This window comes from Nicotiana tabacum, chromosome 4 (assembly GCF_000715075.1).
Source record: "Nicotiana tabacum cultivar K326 chromosome 4, ASM71507v2, whole genome shotgun sequence".
Lineage (NCBI taxonomy): Eukaryota > Viridiplantae > Streptophyta > Magnoliopsida > Solanales > Solanaceae > Nicotiana > Nicotiana tabacum.
The window spans coordinates 100278372-100295910 of record NC_134083.1 but is presented as its reverse complement, the minus strand read 5'-3'; the positions used below and the strand labels follow the sequence as shown (position 1 = coordinate 100295910).

At 35.2% G+C, this 17539-nt stretch overlaps 1 non-coding gene across 1 annotated transcript; it reads left to right on the top strand.

The window, feature by feature from the left end:
- The first annotated feature begins 245 nt into the window (after positions 1-245).
- On the top strand, positions 246-14895 carry LOC107826963 (uncharacterized). Its single transcript, XR_012708866.1, has 2 exons — positions 246-7998; positions 14303-14895. It is a non-coding gene; the product is annotated as an uncharacterized LOC107826963 (transcript).
- The last annotated feature ends 2644 nt before the right edge of the window (positions 14896-17539 follow it).

Here is a 17539-nt window from a genome sequence, read left to right as displayed (position 1 = left end):
CAGACCTTATCTACTGATTATTGTTAGTGCTTTGCATCTATTCTTATGTTTCTGTTATTATTTCTATTATTTTATGTTTATAGTACTGATATATTATCTCTCTTTTCGTCTTCTTGAGCCGAGAGTTTATCCGAAACAACCTCTCAACCCTCTCGGGGAAGGGGTAAAATTTGCGTACACACTACCCTCCCCAGACCCTACTTGTAAAATTTTACTGGGTTATTGTTATTTTGTTATTGCATACACACTACCCTCCCCAGGCTAAGTGAAAGCTAAGCAAGCAACAAAGTAAGTGCTAACAAACTAATTCAGCTATGCAAAGTATAAAAATACATCTCAATAATTCTGAAAGTGTTCATTGAGGCCCTATAATGTCTCACCTAGATTAGCAAGGCAGTGATAAGGAACAAGGCACCGAAGCAACGATGTCTACTCAGGGGTTTGAAATATCCGGTGCTAACATTGTCTCATTTGTCACTTAATTTTTATCTATTTCCTCTCGTCTGCTCTACACACTGATTTCTTACTTTCGTTGTTGCACTGCAGATAACTTTCCTCTATAAATCATAAGGATACTTGAGATGTCTATGAGCTAAAAGCTACAGTGTGTTATCAAAAGGATTCTTACAATCTTCTTTTTTTTTCGGTAACTTTATTTCAATAATTAAAATCTGAGCTAGAGTGCAGTGAATAGATAATTACACATATATTACTGAATCTAGTATAAATCGAGTTGCTTGTCTAACCCAGGTAAGACATAAATATTACACCAGGCCGCTAAATGAAGAATATGCTCAATTTCAACCTAGCTTAATGAGTCCCTCTTTCCTTCTAAACTTCTTAAGTTTCTTTCCTTCCAAATAGTCCAGTAGATGCAACCAGGTATGGCTAGAGGTGTCAAATGACCCATAATCGTAAAAGTTGTAATTTCATAAGCTTCTTTAAATTTTCTGAAATGTAGTCGAGACCTAAATCCTTGCAATAGATTCTGCAATCTTAAAACTAACATTTTGCCAAAAATTTGCTGCTACAATTTGACCGAAACATATGTTGAGTTAGCGTAAATTGTTGTTTACCGATCAATTGCTTAAATTTATGTGATAATTGAGGGGTTGGGTTTTGACTTGTTACTTCTTGACTCATCTCGACCCAAATCTATTTTGACCTAAAATCAATTTTGGATGGGTTGGGTTATGACCCGTTCATTGATCCAACCCATTTTGATCCGCCCAAATTTAATTCAACTAGCCCATTTTCCACCCCTACGTATGGCCTACCAAATCAAAATATGCGCTAGAGCTTTGGTATTAAGAAGATTTTTCAGTCTCCTCAAACATGCTAGTTCTTTTCCCTCCTCAGCCCAACATTTCAGTTACTTATCTTGAAGTTTGAGTAGTAGTAAACAAAACTAGTCACTTTTCATGAGTCTTTTAAAAATAGAAACTCTTTCCTCAATGAAATTATTGCAATGATTCTCCAGCCATCGGCCAAGTCTTTGGTTAATTCTTCATTGTTTTTGTATTTTGTTCATTCAGTTTGCTAGACCATGTGATGTAAAACTACAATTGTTATTAGTTTCTTCAAAGTGACTAAAATTAGAAGGATGCCAATGATAACTATCACCAGTACAAATTAGAATAGAATGATGCCAAAGAAATCTTAAGCTAGAAACTTCAATGTCTGTAAGATGGAATTAAAGCTTGCAACTATAGTAAAGGAAATACTGTAATATGAAGTGTAAGACAAATTTAAAACTTGTAACTATATAAGAATAATAGTACTATATTATGACTTGCGATTGATAGGAAAGAAGTACAATTTATACCTGCATATTTTGACCTTCTTTCTGATTCCGAGCATCTTGAACCACAGTATTATCAGATTCCCTCAGATAATACTAACAACTAGATTACACAAGTCATCGGAGTCTTGAGGAATATAATCTTCTGATTGACCACAAGGTGGTTTTGTCTCATCTTTGACCTCGAAGGGTGCTGCTCGTCTTTAGCTTCCCTGCAAGCATATTATGCTTCTCTTTCACCTAAAGAGATGCATTATATGCTTGTAGAGCCAATTTTTACAATCTAAACTAGTTAAATGTAATTAACATCATAGGACAAGAATGCATGAGGTTATTAAAAATGACTCCAAGCATTTATAACTGATGTTTCAAAAGGCAAAACTAAAACTTGCCTCAGGATAATTCCTATGTAAGAAAAGATAGAAATAACCTGAGGCTATCATTGGACAGAAGTCTAATGGAGCAAACACCTAAATAGGAGGCATTTGCCTTGTGTACGCTATACATCTTATACTATTTGCCTCACAATATTTTCTTCCTAAATTATGAAACAAAAAGTGAACTTCACACTTTATCAGAAAAGAAAGTTGACTTCTCAAGATTTATTGGTTCTGGGGGTAAAAATTGGAATAGATTCTTTCCATAATTAAGAATCTATGTCCAGCAGATTGCATGGAGTTAATGCAGATATGCAATGAAAGCTGTTGATCACCCCTTCTGCAAATTGCCCATCTTATTATGGTTTTTCGGAAAATGAATGCCCGTCTTATTATGGTATTAGCGAGGATCTGACAGTTACAAGGTATCAAAAAAATATTATAACAACACTACTCATCCATCAACAGACTATCAGCTATGACAGAAAAAAACACAACTTTACAAGATCCTAAAGGGTGTCAAAAGCAAAGTAGATAGCATGTCTCATATAACTATAAATTTCTAAACATATTACACATATGATCTTTGATTGTTTTGACAGACCCATGCCAAATAGGCATGACATGGATAATGAAGCCATCTAAACATACTAAAAAGGCGAATTTATCCACATCGAATGCATAAACGTACCCAATACTCATAACAAGTCCACACAAGTGGTTTTGTATCACCACTTGGAATCTCCTTGAATCTTCTTTTTCTTTTTGACAACCCAGAAATCTCCGAGGACCGTGACACAGCTCGAAACTAAGCGGATAATGGGCACACCGCTTTATTTTTCTCCACTTAAATACCAAGTTTTTGTCTGCGATAGGGTTAAACACATAAGGTGCACCTAATCCACACGACATTGCGCTCTTACCACTAGACCAAAGTCCGGGGCAAAGCCCCTAGAAACTATTTTTCCATAACATTATTTAGAAAATATTTTACAATTGTTCATTGCTTAGATTAACAAGTTTTGGAGCTAGTCCCTTCATTTATCTAATTAAGCTAAATTCTTTCACAAGATTCTCACTAAAAATATAATAATAAATAAATAAATAACAGCGTATTCTTCCTCTATCAAAACATAAAACCCAAAATAAGACAATTAAAAGAATTTAAATATTACCTAGAAGAAAACCTTTGCATTCCATAAAACTCCTTCAGTACAATCACCAAGAAAAGAAGAGGGGGGAAAAGGTGATCCTTCAACTCCTTTATAGTCACAAACATTTCCAGCACCAATAAAAGAAAAAAATAAAAACTTAGAAAGAAAATCAAATGGAGAAGCTATAGATTTGATGTGTAGAATTTAGAGCTTACCGTATACGAGAACAATTTTATCCGAACTCATTCTTCAGATGGAAGAAGAAGTCGAAAAATGTAATTTGTGAGGAACAAACTGTATGTCCAACTTTTTTGGTTCTAAAAGGGAAATTAGGGATGCATGCATTTACTATTAATTTTTAAGAAAAATTAGAAAATGAAAAAGAAAATTGTGACTAACGCTTAGCCACGAAATGAGGTTTTGTTTGGTTTAAAATCATAACTGTTTTAATAAATTCTTTTTGATAAATCCAATTATTAATTACAATAAGTATTTGGTAATTGTAACAAAGAATCAAATTTTAGTGCTAGTGTAATGATGTAATTATTTCAATTGGTTAATATCACTTAATTTTCTAGAGGAGGTGGCGCACAGAGTCATTTTACCTATGATAAATTGAGCGTAAGCATATGAACTTTATGCTAATATTGTTAAAAATGGTATTTAATAAATAGACTGAAACACGAAATTACATAGTATAATATTGTATTGGTGAAAAAAAAGGCATGACGTGTGAACTACCATCAAGGTGACATGTGGTACTTCCAATCAAGCGAATTAAAAAATTCAAGAAGGCACGGAAGAAACACCCCCGATGTTTCTTTAGAAAAGGGTACCGATCCTGACAGCTGGAAAAGAAGAAATAGGAGCGGAATGGATAAAAATCATAAAGAGGGAAGGTACACAAATCTGTTATAAATAAGAAAGAAAAATTGACATTGATCGTGGTTATGGGAAATACTCAGTCATTAATGTTGCCATTACAATTATATATGGCAATGGGTAATCAAGTCAATTAATGCCATTAACAAGCCAGAATTAAGTAGGTCTCAGCCAAATATTGAAAATGATTTCCTGCGTGTGTTGACTTGACCAACATATCATCTATGTAGACCTCCATAGTTTTTCCCAGGTGTTCTTGAAACGTTTTGGTCACCAATATTTGATATGTGGTTCCAATATTTTTCAAACAAAAAAAGCATGACTTTGTAACAATAAGTCCCCCTGTCTGTGATAAATGGGGTTTTTTTCTCATCTAAAGGGTCCACTTTTATCTGATTATAACCAGAATAAGCATCTAAAAAACTTAAAAGCTCATGACCTGCGGTAGAATCAATTAATTGATTTGTGTGTGGTAAAGAAAATGAATCTTTAGGAAAAGCAGTATTTAAATCAGTATAATCTACACAGACTCGCCATTTTCCAATCTTATTTGGAACCAGAAAAGTATTAGCTAACCAGTCAGGGTACTTTACCTCTCGTATTGAACCGATTTTTAGAAGTTTTTGTACCTCATCCTGTATCACTTGATTTTTGAAGGTCCCTTTCTTTTTCTTGAGAGGTGGGTGTAACAGATCCTCATTTAGCTTATGAGTCATCACCTCTCGTAGTATACCTATCAAATCTGAATGTGACCAAGCAAATCAATCTGTATTAGCACGTAAAAATTCAGTTAACTTACCTTTTATTTATGGTCTCAAATTTGTTCCGATGTAAACTTTTCTATCTGGCCAGTGGACAAATAATATCACAGCTTCGAGCTCCTCCGTGGTTGTTTTAATGTTCTCGTTTTCCTCTAGCTCTTGAATCACATCAGGTCTTGAATCGATATCAGTCTGACCTTGTGTGTTTTAAGTTGAGGTATGGATAGAAGCGTACCCAACTGAATTATTTAATTGCTATTTTGTATCTGCTTCGTTGGTTGTTGCATTTGCAATCACTACTAAATTAATGCTCCATGAAGCTTGTTGATCTCCCCGAATTCGTCGGACGAAAGAGCTAGATCAATAGTTTATCTGGGACGGATTCCTACTTACTTTTCTTAGTAATGGTAACGAAGGTATGCCAAGGGAAGCTCGGGCCCAATGTGAAGGGAATTTGATAACTTGATGCAACATGGACGGGACAACATTCATATCATGAATCCATGGCCTTCCCAAGATTATATTATAGGCCATGTCCGCTTCTGTTACCTGGAACTTTGTATCTTTGATGACTCTATATGCAAGCGTAGCCATTACAACTTCTCCTTTCGGAATGATGCTTGAATTAACAAATCCAAACAAAGACCGTGACTTTGATATAACCTTTTCATTAGCTTGCATTTCATTTATCACCCTTAGTAAAATGATATTTACTGAGCTACCTAAGTCAATCAAAATGCGTTTTACATTAGTATCATGTACAAGTAAAGATATTATCAGTGCATCATTGTGAGGAATCATCAAGCCATCTGCATCTTCGTCATCAAACATTATACTGTCACCTTCCAAGACTTGGCGAACTCATTTTCCGTGAGTGACAATAACTTTTGATGTCTTTTTTAGCAGCTGTGTATGTCACCCCATTGACTTCACCTCCTCCGGTTATGACGTTGACTGTTCTTTTTGGTGATGGAGGCTCTGAGGGTTCTTGCCTGTTTTTCATGATTGATTGTCTCCCTTTCTCACTGAACAGATCAGTAAGATAACCTTGCTTCAGTAGATGTTCAACCTCCCCTTGCAAAAGCCTGCTGTCTATTATTCTATGGCCATGGTCATTGTGAAACTCACACCAGAAATCTGGGTTCCTTTTATTTGAATCAGATCTCATCTCTTTTGGCCATCGCACCTTATCTCCCATTCCTCTTAGAACAACCACCAATTCAGAGGTGCTAGCGTTAAAGCTATAATCTCCTATTCTTGATTAAGTATTGGAATCGGTTCTCTGGGCGTCTCGCTCTTTTTTGAATCTAGAAGAAGAAATTTCCTCTTTTTGCCTTAAACTTGAATCAAATCGTGCATTATCTCGTTTAGGTCGGGAATCTCGCCCTGCAGCTCCCATGTAAAGTTCGTACCTATTTTTACCAGATCTTCTTTCTGATTCCGAGCATCTTGAGCCTGATATTTCATCAACCCTTTGTTGTGTAACCGTATCTTCTTCTATCCGCAGCTTCGTATTGTATCGATTGTACACATCGTTCCAAATTGTTACAGGAAACTCCTGCAAACTTTCTTTCAACCTCCTCATGGCTTCTGAACTTTTCTCGTTCAAGTTGGTCGCAAATGCTATAGCCGCCCTATCAGGTACTCGTGGCAACATCATTCTCTCACGTTGGAATATATCTACGAATTCTCTGAGCAATTTCGTACTCCCTTGTTTAACTTTGAAGATATCCTCCATCCTTTTTTCAACTTTTATGAGCCTTTGAATGCGCCTTTATATATGAATCTGCAAGCTCAGGAAAAGAATTAATGGAGTTTTAAGGTAAGAGTGAGTACCATGTTAACACTCTTTTTGTGAAAGTTTCGCCAAATTTCTTAACCAAAACCGATTCAATCTCATGTTTGGTTAAATCATTGCCTTTCACGCCTGTAGTGAATGTAGAAACATGGTCCCGTGGGTCGGATGTCCCATCATATTTAGGAATATCAGGTGTGAGCACCTAATTTTTGCCCTAATGCAAATCACTCCTAAAAATATTCCAAAATAGTTTTCTTTAATTACTTCATAGAATTGTAGGAATTTTTCTTCATTTTTATCCAATTTGTTTTGCATTTATTTGCATTGTTCATGCATATTTAGATGTGTTTTAAAATCATAAAAAATCATAAAAAAATATTAAATTCTTCATCTCACAACATTTTAAATCTCAATTGCATTTAGGATTTAATTACGTCAATTAAGTGCACTATCAAACGAAAAATCTCAAAAGAAAAACCATAGTTATTTTTACATTTTAGCTTTTGGTTTTAAATTAATAATTTTCTTTTATTAGTTTACATTGTTAAGGTAATTAATTAATTAATTGATAGATAAAAATTAGTAAATAGGTTAACTTTGCAATTTAAGCTTTATATGTGATGTAGTAAATTAGTGGCTACACATAAAAGACTAAAAGGATAAAGAAGTTGGGCTGATTGGTCTTTCAATGGAAGTGGGCCAAAACAATTTCAAAGGGCCCAATTGTGCTCAAAATCTGTCCTAAAACCCATCCCAAATGACCTAATCCCTTCCACATTAAAAAAGGGGGACAGATGCTTCTGAAAGGAGATGGGCACAAGAACGGACCCCTCCCCAAAAAACCTTAGCAGCCATTCCCTAGTTCCGATCTCTCTGAAGAACGGCGGAGACCCCCTCCCTTCGACAACCAAAAAACCTAGCTGCCCGCCTCCCCTTCGTCACTCTCTCACCTGCACCTCACGCACACACACACTCAATCCCACATGCCTAAGCCTCTAGAAACAGCTAGAAATTACAGAGTTCACATCTGAAATTCAAGGTTACAAAGCTGAGTGCAATCAATTCATTTTTTTTTACATTTTTGGGGAATTACCGAGTTTAATGGCTCGTTTGGTCGCTGGTTTGTCGCTGTTTATGTTGCTGAATCTGTGGGCTGTTTAGCTGAGCTCCATCTTTCACTGATTCGCCTCTAGTTGGCCATTTTGATTCCAATTGCGAATATTAGGTACACACTTCTAAGCTTGTGTTCTTATTTTTGAAATGATTGAACCTCTCCTTTCTTCAATGAAATCCTTATTTGTTGTTTTTTTATGTACTGATTTTATATAAAGTCAAGTAGCAGGTCCGAATTTTGATTTGTTTGTGAGATCTATTTGTGTTCGAATCATATAAAAGTTTATCTTCAAGTTAGCTTAAAGCGTGTGAATAGCCAGATTATTATCATGTTTATCATCTCCAATATTACTGTTAATTGTGTATTTGTGGATGTAAACGAAAGGTAATTGGGCTGTTTGTTACTGAAATGTTCACTTATTGATGCTAAAGTGTGAATGCTGAAATTAAGCACGAACAGATATGAATCAGGCGTTTAAGAGTTGTCGGCTGCAATTTGTAGAACACTCTTTACTGCTGAAGTCTTGAGGGGTAATCTCTGACAGTGATTGTTATTGTAGGATTTTCAAATATGAGCTCTATTTGCTTGTTTGTTAACAGAGGACCTATATGTATATTTTACTTGATGCTTCTTGCTTTGTTTTGGAATCTATTGGAAAAATTGATCCTTAGTTCTAATTTTCAGATGATTTGAAAACTTTAATATCTCTAGAATATTTGTTGGCAGTGTTGGTTACTTGAATTTCATACTAAATGTTGTTCATAAATAGGCTATGGGTTTCGATCTCGAGAGATGAGAATTACATTTGACATTAAAATAAGAGTTAAAGCTAATAGAAAAGGAAGAGAGTATGGACAAAGATGCTTTCAATTAGCGAGGCTCGATAACTTTAGTATATATTTAAATAAGCTATCCCACCTCTCCATAATTAATCCACTTTATTTCTTCCATACTTTCCATAACTCAAGGCCTTGCAATAATCCCAAACTTAGGAAATTGCGTAACATAATTATGATTTTCCAAAATAAATCGAAGTACGCGTTCGCGTGACTTTGTCCAAACAATCTTGATAATTAATAAAGCGTGGTTAATCGTGTACATGTACGCGCGACATGATTTTTAGCACGCTGAATAAAGCGGATTTACACACATGTGATCCGTTTTCAAAGATAAATCCATAACGCCATAATTAAAAGCGGTAAAAAGGTAAAACACATATAGGTGCTAAAAATAAGTAATTAAACAAATTAGTTAAGCCATGTATGATTAAAGCGACCGTGCTAAAACCACGGAATCCGGGAATGCCTAACAACTTCTCCCGGGTTAACAGAATTCCTTACCCGGTCTTCTGGTTTCGCAGACTTTAAAACAGAGTCAAATTTCCTTGATTTGGGATTTAAAATAAATCGGTGACTTGGGACACCATAAATTATTCCAAGTGGCGACTCTGAAATTAAATAAATAATCCCATTTCGATTAATGTCACTTTAATTGGAAAAACTCCCCTATCCCCTCGGAAAAAAGGAGGTGTGACATCAGGCATTTTAAACATTTTCGGAATTGGCAAATGTGTTGCACTTGGCTTCCAGGGTTGTTGTGAATACTTGTCAATATCTACACCTTTGATCACAAAAGGCACGCCAGGTGTTTGTTCTATACGCCCATTTTGCTCCTTCAACTGTTTCTGCAAAGTTAGTACTATACTTTGTAAATTGAAATTATTTGGTGTACCTGACCCTCCATCGCGAGATTCATTGGGCATTTCGCCACTACCAGAGTTATCGAGTCCTGAACGTGGATTCTCCAAGGTGGTTGTATTAAATGGTGGTGGAGTTTGTGCTACGTTGGGTAATCCTCTAACAAAAGCTTGCAGCGCTTCATTCACGTGTTCTGCAATCAATTGCTTCAAAGCATCCTGCTCAACAGTCTGGTCGCCTCCATGTTGTCCATCATTGCGCGAAGCAGACCTTTCAGGTGAACTTTCACGTGAGTGCTGAGGAGTACCCGTGGGTGTGCGATGTGGTGGAATTCCACCTTGTTGATTCAGCTGGTTGTTCTCGTTAGCAGTAGACATATTTTGTTGCTAAAAATGAAGTTTGGAAAGTGAACACATTATCAGATTTCTAGTAACGGAACCAATTTGTTTAACCCAAAAATAGATTTCTCGGTCAAATTCAATATCAAGAAGAAATCGAGTTACTGATAACCAAAAGTACTTCACTTTCTTGGTAATCTGAAGAATAAAAAGAATAGTGAAAATAATAGACAAGGAAAGAAAATTCAAAATAGATTGATAATGTCTCCCTGAATTGCGGTTTGAACCTTTCGAATAAAGCAAAAGAATAATTGCATATATTGATCAAAATTTAGATCCCATTACAAATGAGGACCATACCTTACCTTTATATAGGAGAACATAATTATAACGATTTCCCTACTTAATTCTGGCTTGTTAATGGCATTAATTGCCTTGATTACCCTTTACCATATATAATTGTAACGGCAACATTTATGACTGAGTATTTCCCGTAACCACGATCAATGTCAATTTCCCTTTCTTATTTATAACAGATTCGTGTACCTTCCCTCTTTATGGTCTTTATCCATTCCGCACCTATTTCTTCTTTTCCAGCTGTCAGGGCCGGTACCCTTTTCTAAAGAAACACCGGGGGTGTTTCTCCCGTGCCTTCTTGAATTCTTGAATTCGCTTGATTCACCTTGATGGTAGTTCACGCGTCATGCCTTTTTTTCCACTAATACAATATTATACTATGTATTTCGTGTTTCAGTCTATTTATTAAATACTATTTTTATTTTTAACAATATTAGCATAAAGTTCATAGGCTTACGCTCAATTTATCATAGGTAAAATGACTCTGTGCGCCACCTCCTCTAGAAAATCAAGTGATATTAACCAATTAAAATAATTACATCATTACATTAGCACTAAAATTTGATTCTTTGTTACAATTACCAAATACTTATTGTGATTAATAATTGGATTTACCAAAAAGAATTTATTAAAACAACTAAGATTTTAAACCAAACAGAACTTCATTTCGTGGCTAAGCGTTAGTCACAATTTTCTTTTCCATTTTCTAGTTTTTCTTAAAAATTAATAGTAAATGCATGCATCTCTAATTTCCCTTTTAGAACCAAAGAAGCTGGACATACAATTTGTTCCTCACAAATTACATTTGTCGACTTCTTCTTCTATCTGAAGATCGAGTTCGGATCAAATTGTTCTCGTATACGATAAGTTCTAAATTCTACACATCAAATCTATAGCTTCTCCATTTGATTTTCTTTATGTGTTTTTGTTTTTTCTTTTATTGATGCTGGAAATGTTTGTGACTATAAAGGAGTTGAAGGATCCCCTTTTTTCCCCTCTTCTTTTCTTGGTGATTGTACTGAAGGGTTTTTATAGAATGCAAAGGTTTTCTTCTGGGTAATATTTGAATTCTTTTAATTGTCTTGTTTTGGGTTTTATGTTTTGAAAGAGGAAAAATACGTTGTTTTTTAACTTTTATTTTTTTATATATATTTTTAGTGAGAATCTTGTGAAAGAATTTAGCTTAATGAGATAAATGAAGGGATTAGCTCCAAAACTTGTTAATCTAAGCAATGAACAATTGTAAAATATTTTCTAAATAATGTTATGGAAAAATAGTTTCCAGGGGCTTTGCCCCCGGGCTTTGGTCTAGTGGTTAGAGCGCAATGTCGTGTGGATTAGGTGCACCTTATGTGTTTAACCTTATCGCAGCCCCCGGGCTTTGGTCTAGTGGTAAGAGCGCAATGTCGTGTGGATTAGGTGCACCTTATGTGTTTAACCTTATCGCAGACAAAAACTTGGTATTTAAGTGGAGAGAAATAAAGCAGTGTGCCCATTATCCGCTTAGTTTCGAGGTGTGTACCACGGTCCTCGGAGATTTCTGGGTTGTCAAAAAGAAAAAGAAGATTCAGGGAGATTCCAAGTGGTGATACAAAACCACTTATGCATTCGCCTTTTTAGTGTGTTTAGATGGCTTCATTATCCATGTCATGCCTATTTGGCATGGGTCTGTCAAAACAATCAAAGATCATATGTGTAATATGTTTAGAAATTTATAGTTATATGAGACATGCTATCTACTTTGCTTTTGACACCCTTTAGGATCTTGTAAAGTTGTGCTTTTTTTTGTCATAGCTGATAGTCTGTTGATGGATGAGCTTTTGATACCTTGTAACTGTCAGATCCTCGCTAATACCACAATAAGATGGGCATTCATTTTCCGAAAATCCATAATAAGATGGGCAGGTTGCAGAAGGGGTGATCAACAGCTTTCATTGCATATCTGCATTAACTCCATGCAATCTGCTGGACATAGATTCTTAGTTATGGAAAGAATCTATTCCAATTTTCAGCCCCAGAACCAATAAATCTTGAGAAGTCAACTTTCTTTTTTGATAAAGTGTGAAGTTCACTTTTTGTTTCATAATTTAGGAAGAAAATATTGTGAGGCAAATAGTATAAGATGTATAGTGTACACAAGGCAAATGCCTCCTATTTAGGTGTTTGCTCCATTGGACTTCTGTCCAATGATAGCCTCAGGGTATTTCTATCTTGTCTTACATAGGAGTTATCCTGAGGCAAGTTTCAGTTTTGCCTTTTGAAACATCAGTTATGAATGCTTGGAGTCATTTTTAATAACCTCATGCGTTCTTGTCCTATGATGTAAATTACATTTAACTAGTTTAGATTGTAAAAATTGGCTCTACAAGCATATAATGCATCTCTTTAGGTGAAAGAGAAGCATAATATGCTTGCAGGGGAGCTAAAGACGAGCAGCACCCTTCGAGGTCAAAGGTGAGACAAAACCACCTTGTGGTCAATCGGAAGATTATATTCCTCAAGACTCCGATGACTTGTGTAATCTAGTTGTTAGTAAGGCTGAGAAAGCTATCACCCAGGTGAGCTGAATTTATACGCTAAACTTAAATCATTGTAGACTTTGCAAACCCTTTGATCTGCTATGTGTGGATGATATAGGCCCTTTTACTATAGTACCCAAGAGTAAGTTAGGGACTAGGCACTTCTGGTTCTAAAAAAGAGGTTTTAAATATGAAATGTCGTTTACATGTCTAATAATGCTGTAAAAAGCAGATCTATGGCGGAATTAGGAAGAAGAAAGAAGGGGAGTTGAGTTCTTTCGAGATGTCACTGCCCAGATATAGGATACAAGTACTTAGGAAAACTGAGAATTGTTAGGGTGAACAGCTGCTCAGCCCTTCTAGCCTCACTTCTACTTTAAAAGCATGGGCTTTTATCATAGATCTATGCGGCTAAAAGCTGAGTTGTTATGGTTCTAACATGAGGTTGATGGTAACATTATTTTAAACTGCCTAAAAGATTCATAAAGAGTGAATCTGATGGCAGAGATGGGAAGAAGAAAAACGAAGATGATTTAAGCTCTTTCCAAATGTAATTGGGAGTATATAGGAAGAGAAGTCCTCACCAATTTCTTAAGTATACTGCTGCTAAGTAGTCACATAAAACTGGAAAAGTAGACCTGCCATATACTCAGAATAATTACTCTGCAAATAAATCGATTCTGTCTGCCTAGCTTTTACTTTCACTTATCAAGGTCTTACTAATGAAAAAAAGAAGAGCGAGTCTAATGGCAGAGATGATGAGAAGAAAAACGCTGAAGATTTAAGCTCTTTCCAGATGTAATTGGCCAAATATAGTGAGAAAAGTTCTCACCAATATCTTAACTATACTCCTGCTAAATAGTCACATACAACTGAAAAAAGATGGACCTTCCATATACTCAAATTAGTTACAGTGCTGATAAAATGATTCTTTCTCCCTGATATATCCAACTGAAATCTATTTTCAGTAGTTGTTCGGAAATGTCCTTAAACTCTATTTTATAGTGTGAATATGGAAAAGATCAGGTCAACCAAATGCCAGTTTTTATATCTCGAAGGGGGATGGGGGTGGGGGAAGACAATTTATACTGATGAAGTTAAAGATAAAGGAAAAAGATTAACATTCTATTCTGTATTTGAGTACTCAAAAGTTCTGTTCATTCTTCTGTTTCCGTGGGCAGGTTCCTGTTCATTTATGCATAGCTGTGAATTTAGCATCTATTTATCTGTCGGGGAAACATAACCACAAGAAGAATTTGATGTTTTTCAGTGATAAAGAATAGTTTACTTGTTAGATTCTAAGTAGGCGTTTGGACAATATTTGGTTGAAGTTAAAAAAATGAGTGTTTGAAGTTGAAATTTAAAAAGAATATGTGGAAAATGTTTTTGAATCCTAGTATATGAGTAGATCAAATCACGGTGGTGTTTTTTGCTCTCTTTTTTTGTGTGTGTGTTTTTGCATCAAGTTTGCCTTGTAATTGATGTACAATCTCTGTTCTTTCAGTCCGTAGCAGAATTCCAAGACAGTGGCAAACTTCCTTTCTTATGTACAACTGAAACTAGTATAAGATTGCTCACCCTGAAGATGCAATGGGAGCCTCAAGTGGACCAAGGCTATCTGGGATGCAGAAGCAAGTGCTTGCTCTATATAGGGGATTCCTAAGAGCAGCACGCTCCAAGCCTGTTGAGGAGAGAAGGCAAATTGAGTCAATTGTATCAGCTGAGTTCCACAAAAATTCTAAGCAAGTTGACCGTAAGAACTTTATTTATATTGAGTACTTACTTCGTCGTGGTAAGAAACAGCTTGATCAGCTTAAAAGCCCTGATACTGTTGGATTATCGTCCTTGAGTGTTGATTCTTCACGAACGAGGAACTCATCCTCCTAGATTTGTTCTTACAAAATCCACTCGTTTTCAACTTTACTGGAGTTGGTTGATTATATCATCTCTTTTGCTGGGTTTAGCATCTGGCGTTTGAATGCCAAATGTTATTTACAAACGCATATACTGGGATTCAGAAACAAATGCATGGTGTTATCAGCACGTAGTTCTAACCAATTTAATTACCATATGCATAACTTGTTTTGAATATGATTATAATAATTGCCTTGGTATGAAAACAATAAGCTTCGGTTAAATTGTTATTTCATTATATAATCTACGAAGAAGTTTAAACCTATACATAAATAGATAAGTATTAAATTGAATTACCATGATTAGACTAATTAATCCCACATCCAAATGTTATGACAGAATAGGCATTTAGAAGGAATTTTTGCAAAATTTTCAAAAGGTCATTAACTATTAGATGAATCATATTCAATGTTGAAACTTGGCAGAATTGATATTATCTAGTTTTATGCCTACTTAACATATTGAAATATCTTCTAAGTAGAACAAAATATACTAGTACCTATTAATGAGAGTACTTCAACTTATTTATTCTCTGAAAATATACTTACATGTCTAAAGTTCTTGTGTGTAATATTAAGTACTAATTCATCATCGCACTACACATAATTGTTTGTTCTAACAATTATATAGAGAATGTTAATACACGATTATGTTCTGCATTGATTTTTTTTCATTGATAATAATTCTTATCATTCTAATTCACTTATTTTCTATGATAGTTTTCACTATGTCAAATTTGTCAAAACTTGAATTTGTGGCACTTGACATCTCTGGGAATAACTATTTGCCATGGGTACTTGATGCTGAAATTCACCTTGACGCTAAAGGTCTTGGTGACACTTTTAAAGAAGGAAATGAAGCATCAAGTCAGGATAAGGCAAAAGCCATGATTTTCCTTCGCCATCATCTCGATGAGGGTTAAAAAGTGAATATTTAACCTTGAAAGACCCATTCAACTATGGACTAGTTTGAAGGAACGATATGACCACCTAAAGGCTACGGTATTGCCAAGAGCTCTTCGTGAGTGGATGCACTTATGGCTACAAGATTATAAGATCATAAGTGAATATAATTCTGCTGCATATAGAACAATTTCCCAACTAAAATTATGTGGTAAAACTATGAATGATGAGGACATGTTGGAAGACTCTTTCCACTTTTCATGCCTCAAATATGGTGTTACAGCAGTAATACCGTGAAAAGGGCTTTAAGAAATATTTTGAGTTATTTTCATGCATTTTGGTGGCTGAACAACATAATGGCCTTTTAATGAAAAATCATGAAGCCCGCCCCACTGGATCAGTTCCATTTTCAGAAGCGAATATGGGAACGATAGATCCAAAGTCTGAAAGAAGACAATAATTATCATGACCGTATAAATATACATGGACGTGGCAAAGGGGCGAAATAATAATCGCCATGGTGGTGGTTGTTATAAACAAGAGAACAATAAGGGTTCTCAGAATAATCCTTCAAACGACAAAGGTAATATCTGCCACCGATGTGGTATGAAAAATTATTGGGCACGAATTTAGTATACACCTGAACATTTTGTCAAACTTTATCAAGCATCTATAGAAGGGAAACAAAATAAAGTTAGAGACTCATTTGACCTTTCAAAATGATGTTGAGGCAGGCCCTATGAATAATCGTGATAAAGTTGAAGCAAACCTTGCCTATAAAGATGATATTTTTGAAGGCCTTGCAGATATTAATCTTTTAAAAGCCGAAGACTTCTTTGAGCATCATAACTGAAGACTTATTATTGGGAAACATTATAAGAATAAATGTATTTTTTTTATGAAGTTCATGTTTTGAATAAAACTTTTTATGTTGTCAGTATTTAATTTCCTAAATGTAGTTTCTTTTGTTCTTAAATTTTTCAATATTACTTATGATGTATTTTTTTTTCTTTATGAAGAATATGAAAACTTCTGAGTCTTCAGTTGGCCGTATGAATAATAAAGAAGAAATATGCCTTCTGGATAGTGCTATGACGCACACCATATTAAAAGATAAGAGATATTTCTCTTATTTAATCATGAAAGAAGCCAATATCATAACAATATCTGGTAGTACAAATTAATCGAGGGCTCTGGAAGAGCGACTGTATTACTACCAGGAGAAACTATATTGGTTGTTAATAATGCATCTATAATGATATTCGTCAAAATGGCTATCATATTGAGACCCCCAATGAACGAAAGGTTGAATACCTTTATATTACTACAATAAAAACGGAAAAGAAGTATGTGCTTGAAAAGCTTCCCGCATTTTCCTCCGAATTATACTACACTAGTATTAGTGTAGTCGAATCACATGCTATAGTAAATAAGGAGTTTACTAATGATTTTATTATTTGGCATGACCGGTTGGGCCATCCCAGTTATAATGTGATGCGCAAAATAATTGAGAATTCACATGGTCATTCATTGAAGAACCAGAAGATTCTTCAAACTAAAGAATTCTCTTGTGCTGCATGTTATCAAGGCAAACTGATTATTAGACCATCAGTAATTGAAGTTAGAGTTGAATCTCCTGCATTTTTGGAAGGTATACAGAGTGATATATGTGGGCACATACACCCTCCATGTGGAACATTCAGATATTATATGGTTTTGATAGATGCATCTACAAGATGGTCACATGTGTGCTTGTTATCAATCCGCAATTTGGCCTTTGCGAGGTTACTAGCTCAATTAATAAGATTAAGAGCATGATTTCCAGATTATGCAATTAAGACATTTCGTCTTGATAATGCTGGTGAATTTATATCTCAGGCCTTTAATGATTGTTGCATATCAATTCGGATAACAATTAAGCATCT